The sequence below is a fragment of the Pongo abelii genome, chromosome 10, assembly GCF_028885655.2.
Source record: "Pongo abelii isolate AG06213 chromosome 10, NHGRI_mPonAbe1-v2.0_pri, whole genome shotgun sequence".
NCBI classification, from domain to species: Eukaryota; Metazoa; Chordata; class Mammalia; order Primates; family Hominidae; genus Pongo; species Pongo abelii.
The window spans coordinates 64,943,473-64,954,397 of NC_071995.2; the positions used below are offsets into that span (position 1 = coordinate 64,943,473).

The 10,925-nt window shown below is 37.3% G+C and overlaps 1 protein-coding gene and 1 long non-coding RNA gene across 17 annotated transcripts in view; both read right to left on the reverse strand.

The window, feature by feature from the left end:
* Window positions 1-10,925, reverse strand: part of GRIP1 (glutamate receptor interacting protein 1) — an 852,850-nt gene that overhangs the window by 606,096 nt on the left and 235,829 nt on the right. The window lies entirely within an intron of this gene.
* The window catches only part of LOC129049148 (uncharacterized), a 55,046-nt gene that overhangs the window by 21,313 nt on the left and 22,808 nt on the right, over window positions 1-10,925 (reverse strand). For 2 of the 3 annotated variants that reach the window (XR_010135791.1, XR_008511978.1), the window contains one exon: window positions 10,022-10,129. The exons of the other annotated variant lie outside the window; for it this stretch is intronic. This is a non-coding gene — a long non-coding RNA (uncharacterized LOC129049148). The remainder of the gene's footprint in view (window positions 1-10,021; window positions 10,130-10,925) is intronic. 3 annotated transcript variants of the gene reach the window in all.

Here is a 10,925-nt window from a genome sequence, read left to right on the forward strand (position 1 = left end):
GGAGTAACATAAACAGGTGACTGGGTAGACTTGAAAGGGTAAGTAAAAGAGAGGTGTTATCAGGTTGTCTCCTAGGTTTCTAGGTTACAGACCTGATGGACAGTGATGATGAGGAAGAGGGTTTTAAATTGGCAATGGAGGCACCCTAGAGGCAAAGGGAAGACATTTGGATAGTCAAGTTTGGTGTTCAGAGGAGATACCTAAGCTGAAGATTCTAATTTTGAAATTAATAGCATATTGCACGAAATTGATGATAGATTGAGGCATAGACAAGATGCTTTAGAAAGAGTGGAAAGTGAGAAGAGGAGAGGGCAGTGAAGAAGCAGGGAAGGAAAGAAAGGTCAGAGGAGGGAAGGGGAAAAGAAAGAAGCACCGGGATAGAGCCTTGAGGGACTGCCAGATGAACAGCTGAGCAGAGCAGTCAGAGAAGGAGCAGCCAGAACATTTGAGGGAAAACCATGTGCCAGAGTCAAGAGAAGAGCCAGTTTCAAGAAGGGAGTGGCCATCAGATAGAATGCTGGTGAGAGACTAAACAAGAGGAAGACTGAAAAGTATTCTTTGGATCTTATATTTTGAGGTTATCAGAGATCCTGGTAAAATATAAATATAAATAGATTATGTCATTAAAGCACTAAGTTTCTCCATTATAAATGTCAAGAGTTTTATAACTTGAGATTATAAATAAAAATCACATGCAGTATTGTTTACAAATGGCTTGAGACCCAATTAAAGAGTAAACAATAATCTCTTTTTATAACAAAAGTATAAACACCACCACCAGAATTTGTTCATTTTTCTCCTTATTGATCATATTACCTTGCTCTTAGCTATGGTAAAATAGGACTTAAGAACAAAATATGAATGGCAGAAAACATTTACTTTTTTTAACACAAAACATGATATTTCATCTCAATAGAGTTCAAATTTCTATGACTCAATATATTCAACGTCTTTCATGACCACAATTCAATCTGATTTGACTTCTCATTAAAAACATTCTCTATTTGCTGCTGGATGAATGATTTCATAAATTGCATACATGATCCAGGCCTAGAATACTGAAAGGAACATGATTCTGATGAGTAAACATATTCTGTTTTTAGTCCATTTTTATTGTGCACACTTGCAAAATTATTCAAGTTTACGATTAGAGCTACATGAGGACTTTTAAAAATAGGCTATATAGCTTGACTACGCCACACATAGATATTTAAATTCCAAAGTTTGTTGTGTATAGCTGCAACCCAAATCAGAAGGGAAATGTTATACTGAAGTAAATTTTTTAAACATAGAAATTGTACCATATATATCCAAAGAAATCATTCAGCCAGCAACAAATGGAGAATGTCTTTTCATTTAAAACAAGAACAAAATAATAATGTATTCAAAGATTCATTTTATCAATATTTATTGAGTGTCTACCATTTGTCACACGCGTGAAAAGGACAAATACAACCCAGGTGAGACAAAAACTATGATTATGCAAAGGCTATGAAGGAAAAGGATAAAGCAGGCAGAGGTAAACAGCTGGAGAGGCCAGAGGATGATGATGGTAATGATGACTCTAGCAGCCATCATTCATTCAGGATTTACTACTTAGCCAGGCACAGAGGCAGCACCCCATAAGAATTATCTCACTTGATCCTGGCAGCAACCTGTGAATTGGGTGGCAATGTCTCATCTCCATTTTAAGACAAGGAAACTAAAGCTTAGAGAGGCGTGTTGTTGTTGTTTGTTTTTAGTGTAAATCACAATGCTCACAACGGTTATCCTTGAGACATCTGGAAAATTTAAATTCTGCTCAGCAAAATAATAGAGAAGGCAGGCTTTTAGAAATGCTATCACCAAAGTATGGATATAATTCTGTTACTGCTCTGATGCTCACGGGTATTAGTGGTTTCTTATGAAGACTCCTGTTCTCACCAGGGATGACAGATTAAAGAGGCAGCACTATAAAATATTAGGAAAAATGTGAAAAAAAAAGTAGACAAAACTGAATAACACTGAGTAACTCTGTATCAGCTACTAAATGACAAGCCAAAGAAAGAGTGTGTCAGACACACACACACACCATCGATAACCTAAATAATAAGGATATGGTCTTTCTCAGCTCCTCTAGCAAAACTTCATACTCAAAATCTGGTCTCTTGTTTAGCAGATTTCAACAGTTCTTTCCGACCCCCCAAAACTGTTAAAAAATACTGCCAAAACCCATCTTGTTTGCAGCTGTTACAACATTTCTCTGAGAATTCTCCACTGACTCCCCTGCACAGAGTTTGCATTTCTCATACTGGGTTTCAAGGCTGTCTCTTCATGTGGACTGTGCCTTTATCACCTCTCATACTTTTATTTTCCCACTATCAGTGGATCTGCCTGGTCCATCTAAATCCCTTCTGTCTCATCTCTTCCCTTCTCCTAATTCTTTTCCTCATGACATCGCTATTAGGTTCCATCTTCTAAGAACAACTTTGTAAATCTTAACTGCCATTCTCACCGATAAAAAACTGCTGCAGAGTTCAGCAATATTTGGGAAAACAAATTCATTTGTACTAAATGGTATAGAGAAATGAGTTTCTAACTCTTTTAGCTACACAGTCCTTTTGTGTGTGAAATTTATCCTAGAATCCAGCCACTTAGGACTAGATCCCTAGAAGAAAGATGAATGTCTGGTTGTGGCCAAGTGTCCTGGGACCCCATCCCTGTCTCAACCACACCAGTAAGCTGGTGGTTCTGGGGTGGGGAGACCATCAGTCAGTACCAAAAACACAGCCTAATTAAAGAAACTTGTCCTAAGTCAAATTAAATATGCAGAACTCCAAAAGTGCCTAAAGAATAATTTGTAATCCACTTTCATCGGACAGTAATATCAACCATTCGATGTGGAACAAACATTTGTTAAGTGCCTACTATGTGCCAGGCACTGATTTTAGCACTTGACTTGCATCAGTGAATGCAGAGATTCCCTTCCCTTGATAAGTTACAATCTGGCAGAGGGAGACAGACATTTAAAAAGCACATAATGAGTATATAAAATATATAATTTATTAGAAGGAGATACGTGCTATGGGGAAGGCAGTGGGGGTGGAAGGAGGGGAGGAGAAAAGAAGATTGCAAGTTCCAGGAAGAAGGACTAAAGGAAGAAAGGCAAGTTGCATTTGCAAAGAGGGTGGCTGCAGAAGGCCTCATTGATAAAGTGCCACTTGAGCAAAGCCCCAAAGGAGACGAAGGAGTTAGCCATGAAGACATTTAAGGGGGTGGTGATATCTAGTCTTAATTGATACCTTTTCATGAACAACTTACAATGAAAATGTGTCATGCAAATTGCTAAATTGGTTTGCATTACACACATTATATATAAACCATCAGAGGCTGGTATTATTATTGTTTCACCTATGAGGATACTGGGACTGCAGCAGTGGAATCACCTTGAGGGCTTGTTAAAACACAGATTGCTGAGCCTGATATACAAAGTTTTTAATTTGCTAAAACTGGGTTTCAGCCTGAAAATTTGCACCTCTAACCAGTTCGTAGGCCCTGAAGTGCACACGGAGAACCACTGATTTAAAAGAGATAATCTCTGCAAGACCTTTCTATCTCTAAAACTCCATATTCTCATCTAAATTATATACTTCCTCTTTTAAATAATAGCACCTTCATCCAAATATTTCCATTTATCATCCAACTGAAACTTATAAACAAAATATATATTATAGTATATATTACTTATTTTTTTTTTTTTTGAGTCAGAGTCTCACTCTTGTCGCCCAGGCTGGAGTGCAGTGGTGCAATCTCGGCTCACTGCAACCTCCACCTCCTAGGTTCAAGAGATTCCCTTGCCTTAGCTTCTCCAGTAGCTGGGATTACAGGCGTGCATCACCATGCCCGGATAAATTTGTATTTTTATTAGAGACGGGGTTCCTCCATGTTGGCCAGGTTGGTCTTGAACTCCTGACCTCAAGTGATCCACCCGCCTCAGCCTCCCAAAGTGCTGGGATTACAGGCGTGAGCCACTGCACCCGGCCTATACTACATTATCTAACTAAAAAGGATCGATTGGTGATAAAATGAAAACTCTACAAGTGAAAGCATATTACCTGTTTTATTCATTGAGTATTCTTAGCACACAGAAGAACTTTCGAGTGAATTAATGCTATTATATATCCTACATTTTAAAACCTATTTATTTTAAAATAAGTTTGGATTTACAAGTTAGTTGTGCAGATAGTACAAAGAATTTCCATATGCCCTTCAAGCAGCTTCCTCTAATATTGCCATTTTAAGTAACAGTATCAAAGCTAAGAAATTAACATTGCTATAATACTATTAACCAAACTCGGCTTTTTTTGGATTTTGCCAATTTTCCCACCAATGTCCTTTTCCACTCCTGGACAGCATGTCGCATTAGTCATCAGGTCTATTTAGTGTCTTCTGGTCTTTCCTTTTTTGTTATGACCTTGAAACTTTTGAAGCAAATTATCAGGTATTCCATTGGAGGTCCCTCAATTGGGGTTTTCACTGTTGCTATTTTCATTAATAGGCTGGGGTTATAGACTTCGGAGTGTGGTGAGGTAAATCACCCTCTCATTTCAATATACCAGGAATAGATGATATCAGCAGGATTTATCACTGGAGATGTTAAACTTGATCAGCTGGTTAAGGTGGTATCTGCCAGGTTTCTCCACTGTACAGTTCCTCCGTTTCTCTTTCTAGAAGAGTGAATCACTAAGTACACACTTAAGGGACAGAGAATTGAGCTCCACCTCTTGGAGAGAGGCATATAAATGAGTGTAGAAAGATGTTAAAGCCACCACACAATTAATAAATGTTTAGGAGAAGAAGATACATTGAGGCTATGTACATATCCCATTTCTCCTTAAATTTTCTCCCAGGATAATGTCCTATTTTCCCTGTCCCAGTGCTAGAAGCAGTTATTTCTCCTTTTATTAGAGAATGGTATTTAGAAACGATCTGGGCACTAGGCATGTTTGTCACTACTACTGGGATGTCACTGCATCAAGGCCTCCTTGGCATACAGAGCTGTGCAATATGTGCATATATATTAGCTGACATAACATATCTATATTTATTTCTGTTATCTATCTGTATATATGTATTAAACTAAACATGAGTCCCCACTGATACCTCTGACTAGCCTTCCTCTGTTGCTTATTTTTAACTTCTTTCTCTGATAGTAAGAAACCTGGTGCCAAGGGCTGAACTGTGTCCCCCACAAAATTCATATGTTGAAACCCTAATGTGCAGGACCTCAGACTATAACCATATTTGAGATAGGGTCTTTAAAGAGGTAATTCAATTAAAATACGGTCACTAGGAAAGTTCCCAATCCAATATGACTGGTGTCCTAAAAAGAGGATATCAATACAGATACATATGGAGAGAAGATACATGAAGACACAAGGAGAAGATGGCCATCTATAAGCCAAGGAGAGAGGCCTGGAACATAGCCTTCCTTTGTGGTTCTCAGAAGGAACCAAACCTGCCAAACACCTTGATCTCAGACTTGTCACAATTATAATTAAATAACCAATATTGATACATTATTGTTAACCAGAGGCCATACTTTATTCAGATTTTCTTAGCTTTAATCTAATATATATGTATATATATGTATATATGTGTATATATGTATATGTATATATGTGTATATATGTATATATGTGTATATATGTATATGTATATATGTGTATATATGTATATATGTGTATATATGTATATATATATATGTGTATGTGTGTGTATATATATATATATATTTTTTTTTTTTTCTGTTCCAGCGTCTCATCCAGCTTTACACTCTGTACTTAGTCACCATGTCTCCTTATGCGACTCTTGGCTATGGCAGTGTCTTAGACTTCTCTTGTTCTTGATGACTTGATGACCTTGAAGTTTTGAGGGTTACAGATCAGGCATTTTGCAAATGTCCCTCCATTGGGACTTGTTAGATGTTTGTCTCATGATTAGACTGTGGTCATAGGTTCTGAAGAGTAAGACCACAGAGGTAAAGTGCCATTTTCATCACATCACATTAAGAGCATCTACTATCAACATTAATTATCACTGTTGATATTGACCTTGATCACATGGCTGAGGGAGTATATGTCAGATTTCTTCACTGTAAACTTATTTTTCTCCTCTTTCCATACTCTACTCTTTGGAAGGAAGTCACTACGTGTAAACCACACTTAAGAAGTGGAGATTTATATTCCATCACCTTGAAAGTGCAGTATCTGCATAAATTATCTGGAACTTTTCTGCTTGGGTGATTTGTCTCTAGTCCTCATTTATTTGTTTATTCAATTATGTATTTTAGTACACACTCATAAATATTTATTATATATCTTGGATTATGATTATAAAATTGTTTCATTGCTCAGATTGCCCCATCTTTGGTCATTGGGAGCTCTTCAGTTGGTTCTTGTGTCTCTTTGAATGAAATACATGGATTTTGCTTGCTTATTTATTAATTTACTTAGACAGGTCTCACTCTGTCACCCACACTAGAGTGCAGTGGCACAATCATGGCTCATTATAGCATGGAACTTCTGGGCTCAAGTGATCCTCCCACCTCAGCCTCCTGAGTAGCTAGTAGTACAGGCAAACACCACGACACCTGGCTCATTTTTTATAGAGATGGAATCCCACCATGTGGCCCAGGCTGGTCTTGAACTCCTGACCCAAGCGATCCTCCCATCTTGGCCCCCCTAAGTGCTGGGATTAGAAGCGTGGGCCACCATACCCAGCATTTTTCGATTTTGAAGACTTTCTTACTTTGTGGGAATAAAAAAAAATGCTCCTCATCCTCTATGTTTCCTGTGCCAGCACTAGAATCAGCTATTTCTCCAAGGAGCCCTGGTTTCTTTTATTGGAGAATGGTATTAGGAACCAAGATTTGGGTCCTAGGTATATTCTACATTTTTGACCTAACAATCTAGCATAAATAGATCTTCATGTGAATAAATTTTAGATATCATTTTCGAAGTGCATAATATTCCACTGTGTGGATAAACTGTACTACCATCTATTATTGATGGATACTTATATTGCTTCTATGTATTTAGGTATTACAAACAATACTGAGATAAACTTTCTGGTGTCAAAATCATCATACTTGTAACTGGTTATTTCCTTAGGACAAATTGCTAGAATGGGAAATACAGTTTAGGGCTTTTGATGCATATTACAAAAGGGGCTTCCAGAGTCCCATCTGCAGAGAATGAGTGCCCAGTACCCCAAACACTCTCCAGCATCAGGTAACTATTGTTATTGTTACTTTTTAAAATAACTTCCTACGTAATAGATAAAACTTTCTTTCGAGTTATAATTTATTCCTAGATGGATGAACAACGTCTTAAATAGGTCTTTGCCATCTGAATCCTCTTTTAAAAATCTTAGTCTGTGTTCTTTCCCCATTTTTTAATTGGTATACTTTTTAAAATATTTATATGTAAGAGTGCCTGTATATCAAAGAAATTAACTCTTTGCCTGTTATATAGTTAACCATCTTTCTCCAATGTGTCATTTATCTCCTAATTTTTTAATGGATTATTTCCTTTTTAAACAATAACTTTCATATTCCATATTCTGTAATTTAAACTAATTTATAGTTTTGTTGGTTTTTTTGCTTAAGCCACATTTACATTTTACAATTTTGCTCACGAACTAAAAAATGTGTTTACTTTCACAGTTTTGCATTATGTGAGCCAATCTAAAAAAAAAAGCGGGTGATGTATTATTGATTCTGACACAGTCACGAAAGCACAGATTATGCATCTATTAAAACTTATATTTTATGACAGGTTTGTCAGGTTTAATTTATGACTCATACACATTTCTGGCTCGGTAGCCACAAATTATCTCCATTTCAATCTTTATGATACAGTACAATTTCTTGCCAGAGTATTTTTTCAAATATCTTGATACATTGTAAAGAAAAACAACAACAAAACCCAGAAAACAGGCACCAAAAATTGATAAATAGAAAATATCATTTTAAAAAGCAGCTTCAAATATATATGTATCTCTTTCCACTTTCTTCTTAGGCAAGTTTAATTTTTAATTTTTTTAAATATTTTAGGCTAGTTTAATATTTTTACAAATACATGATCATTTTTAGAAAAGTATGTACATAGATATTCATGCTGTCATGTTTAATTAGCTTAATATAAGCATGCATACACAAAAATATGAAACTGATGTCACCATCTTCATTATAGTAGCATTATAATATAAAATTTCAAATGAGGAGAGAAAAAAATATATATATATCCTTAAGTGTAGAAAATAGCTCGGATGGTGATCGGGAGGAGGTAACTGGGAATATTCTAGTCATGTGCAGAGACATGGACGTAGGAAGAAATATATGGTATGTTTAGGAAACAGAAGGAAGGTAAGCGGCCACCTCACACAGATTATCTAGTCTTGTTAAGGATTTGGGTCCTTAACCTGAAAACAGATGGAAGCACATGCAAGTGGCTTGTTGACATTTACTGTTTGACAAGACCCTCTGAGTCATGTGGGGAATGAATTGTATGGAAGCAAAAGTTCCTGAAGTTTAGGGTGGGGCTCACCAATTGTCCAGGCATTAGATGATGATGGTTTGACCTGAAGTGGTGCGAGCTGTACATACCGAGAGAAGGGAAGGGATCTGGGGTAGGGTTGGAACGCAAAACCAACAGCACTTAGCAATTGACTAGATACATGGAGTGAAGGAGACAGGTAGATGGAGGTGCCTTATCAAGAGATAGGAAACATCGAGAGCAGCAGTGTGGTAAGATCAGCATTTGGACTTTTTTTAGCTTTGCAATCTCTTTGAAAGATCCAAGAAGACATACCACTGGTGCTCAGAAATTAGGTCTGAACTGGGTTCATGAGCATGTTAACATACAGGTCATAATTAATTCAAAGATTGTGGATGGGATTGCTTAGGGAAGGAGTATAAAGCAAGGGTCCTCAGCTACAACTTGGGGAATTATTTTGCCCCTCAGGGGATATCTGACAATGTCTTCAGACATTTTTAGTTGACACGATTGGGGGCATCTAGTGAAGAAAGGCCAGGGAAGCTGCTAAACATCCTATAATACTCAGAACAGCCCCCACAGCCAAGATTACTCAGACCAAAATGTCAGTAGTGCCAAGGCTGAGAAACCCTAGTAGAGACTGCAAATGAAATGCGAGCTTTTAGGAACTTCACCTGAAGTCTTCCTCCCTCCTCCTTCCCTGGCTACTCTGACTCCCTCTTAATCAATAGTCAGCTCCCTCCCCTGTAAGGAAAGGGGCCTGAGAAATAGAGAAATCTAGAAAAGTGATCAAGGTTGGAGTTTAATGAGAAGTGGTGCAACATTCCATCTGTGTGTCCATAAGATATACCTATTTTGTGGCCTGTTGAAAAATAACAGGTTTATGAATATTTTAGAAGAATTTAGAAAAAATATTTTCCATACAAACTAAACTCTGAACCAGCATATACAATATTCCCTTTTGCAATACCAGCACTTGGCACTGTTTGTTGCTCATGTTCCTGAAGAGCAGAGACGGAGGAGGAGCAAACAGAACAGGAACACCAGGGGAGACGGGTGTCAGGAATACCAAGAAAACAGAGTTTTCAAAGAAAAAACTGAGCAACAAACAGTGCTAGGGAAGTAGGAGGCAGGGAATTTGGGTAGGAAAAAAAAGGATGAATGACTTTACATGGAAAAAAGCAAGCCCCACCTACAAATATGTTTCCAAATGACCATTTAGAGTTTGTTATTTGGAATTTTATAAGCAGCTTGCTCCAGAAACAATGTTATGAAAAGTAGTTAAGTTTAAGGAAAAACTACAAAAACCAGTTTAACCTGTATCTGTTGATGTTACAGACCAAGTTATAGAAGGCCATGGGTTTGGGAAGTTCAGAAGGATTTTTTTGGTTTTAATCAGCTGCCTTTCTCTTTCTCTTGGGAATACCCTTGGCCCCAATTTTTTTAAAGCTCATTTGTTCATCAAATATTTATTGAATACTTACATAGGCATTTGTTTAGCGTCTGTGTCCTCACTAAATTCTAAGCTCCATGAGGGCAAGTGCAGGTTTACTCTGTGCATTTCTGAATGCTAGCACTACCGCCATTCATGCCTGGCATCCAGAAAATAGTCATTGATTAACAGCCGAATATTGATCAAACGAACAAATACACTGCTAAAAAACGTTGTTTGCTTACTCTAATGTATTTCAAAAGGGTGGATTTCTATGCAGCGTTGCCATAAAAACTTTTTAAAAAGTAGCCTAGTAGTGTAGAGAACGATGTTTTGAATCAGAAAGGTCATCCATAAATAGGCCAGTTTTGCCTGAGAGCCTACCCTTGAAGTCAGCCTTACCCAAATAGCATATATATATTTATAGTTCTATATTTCTTCCTCTCTTTGGGATATTAAAATCTTTCTATTTTTACCATGGCTGTGGTAGTGGTGATGCAAGCATAGCCCAAGCTAACAGTTTTAAAGTTTAGAAAGAAAACAGCCTATTTCCTTTAATAATAAGAGGAAATCTTCAGGAGAGGGAAGTTTTTGAAATGGATGGAAACCTACTAACAGGATTAATATATTATCGTAAACAATTTTATGCAAAGAAACTTCCATATTGAACTTCAAAGGGGAAAGGAATTGAGACAGGAAAAATGGGTCAAGTGGAGAGGCCTTTTCTGATTAGGAGAAGATAGTAAGTGGGGAGTCTTTTACAGGCCCTGACTCATGAGGCCTTTGCAACGTGCCTGTCTTATTGCTAAACAGTGCAACTTAAACCAAATAATATTAAAAAGCGAAAGTGGTCTCTCTGCAACAAAAACAGGCAGGAAGCAGTAAGAACTGGGCACCCCCTATGAAGCCATGGCATTAAGACATCAATTAAAGAAGACGACAGATAAAAAACTGCA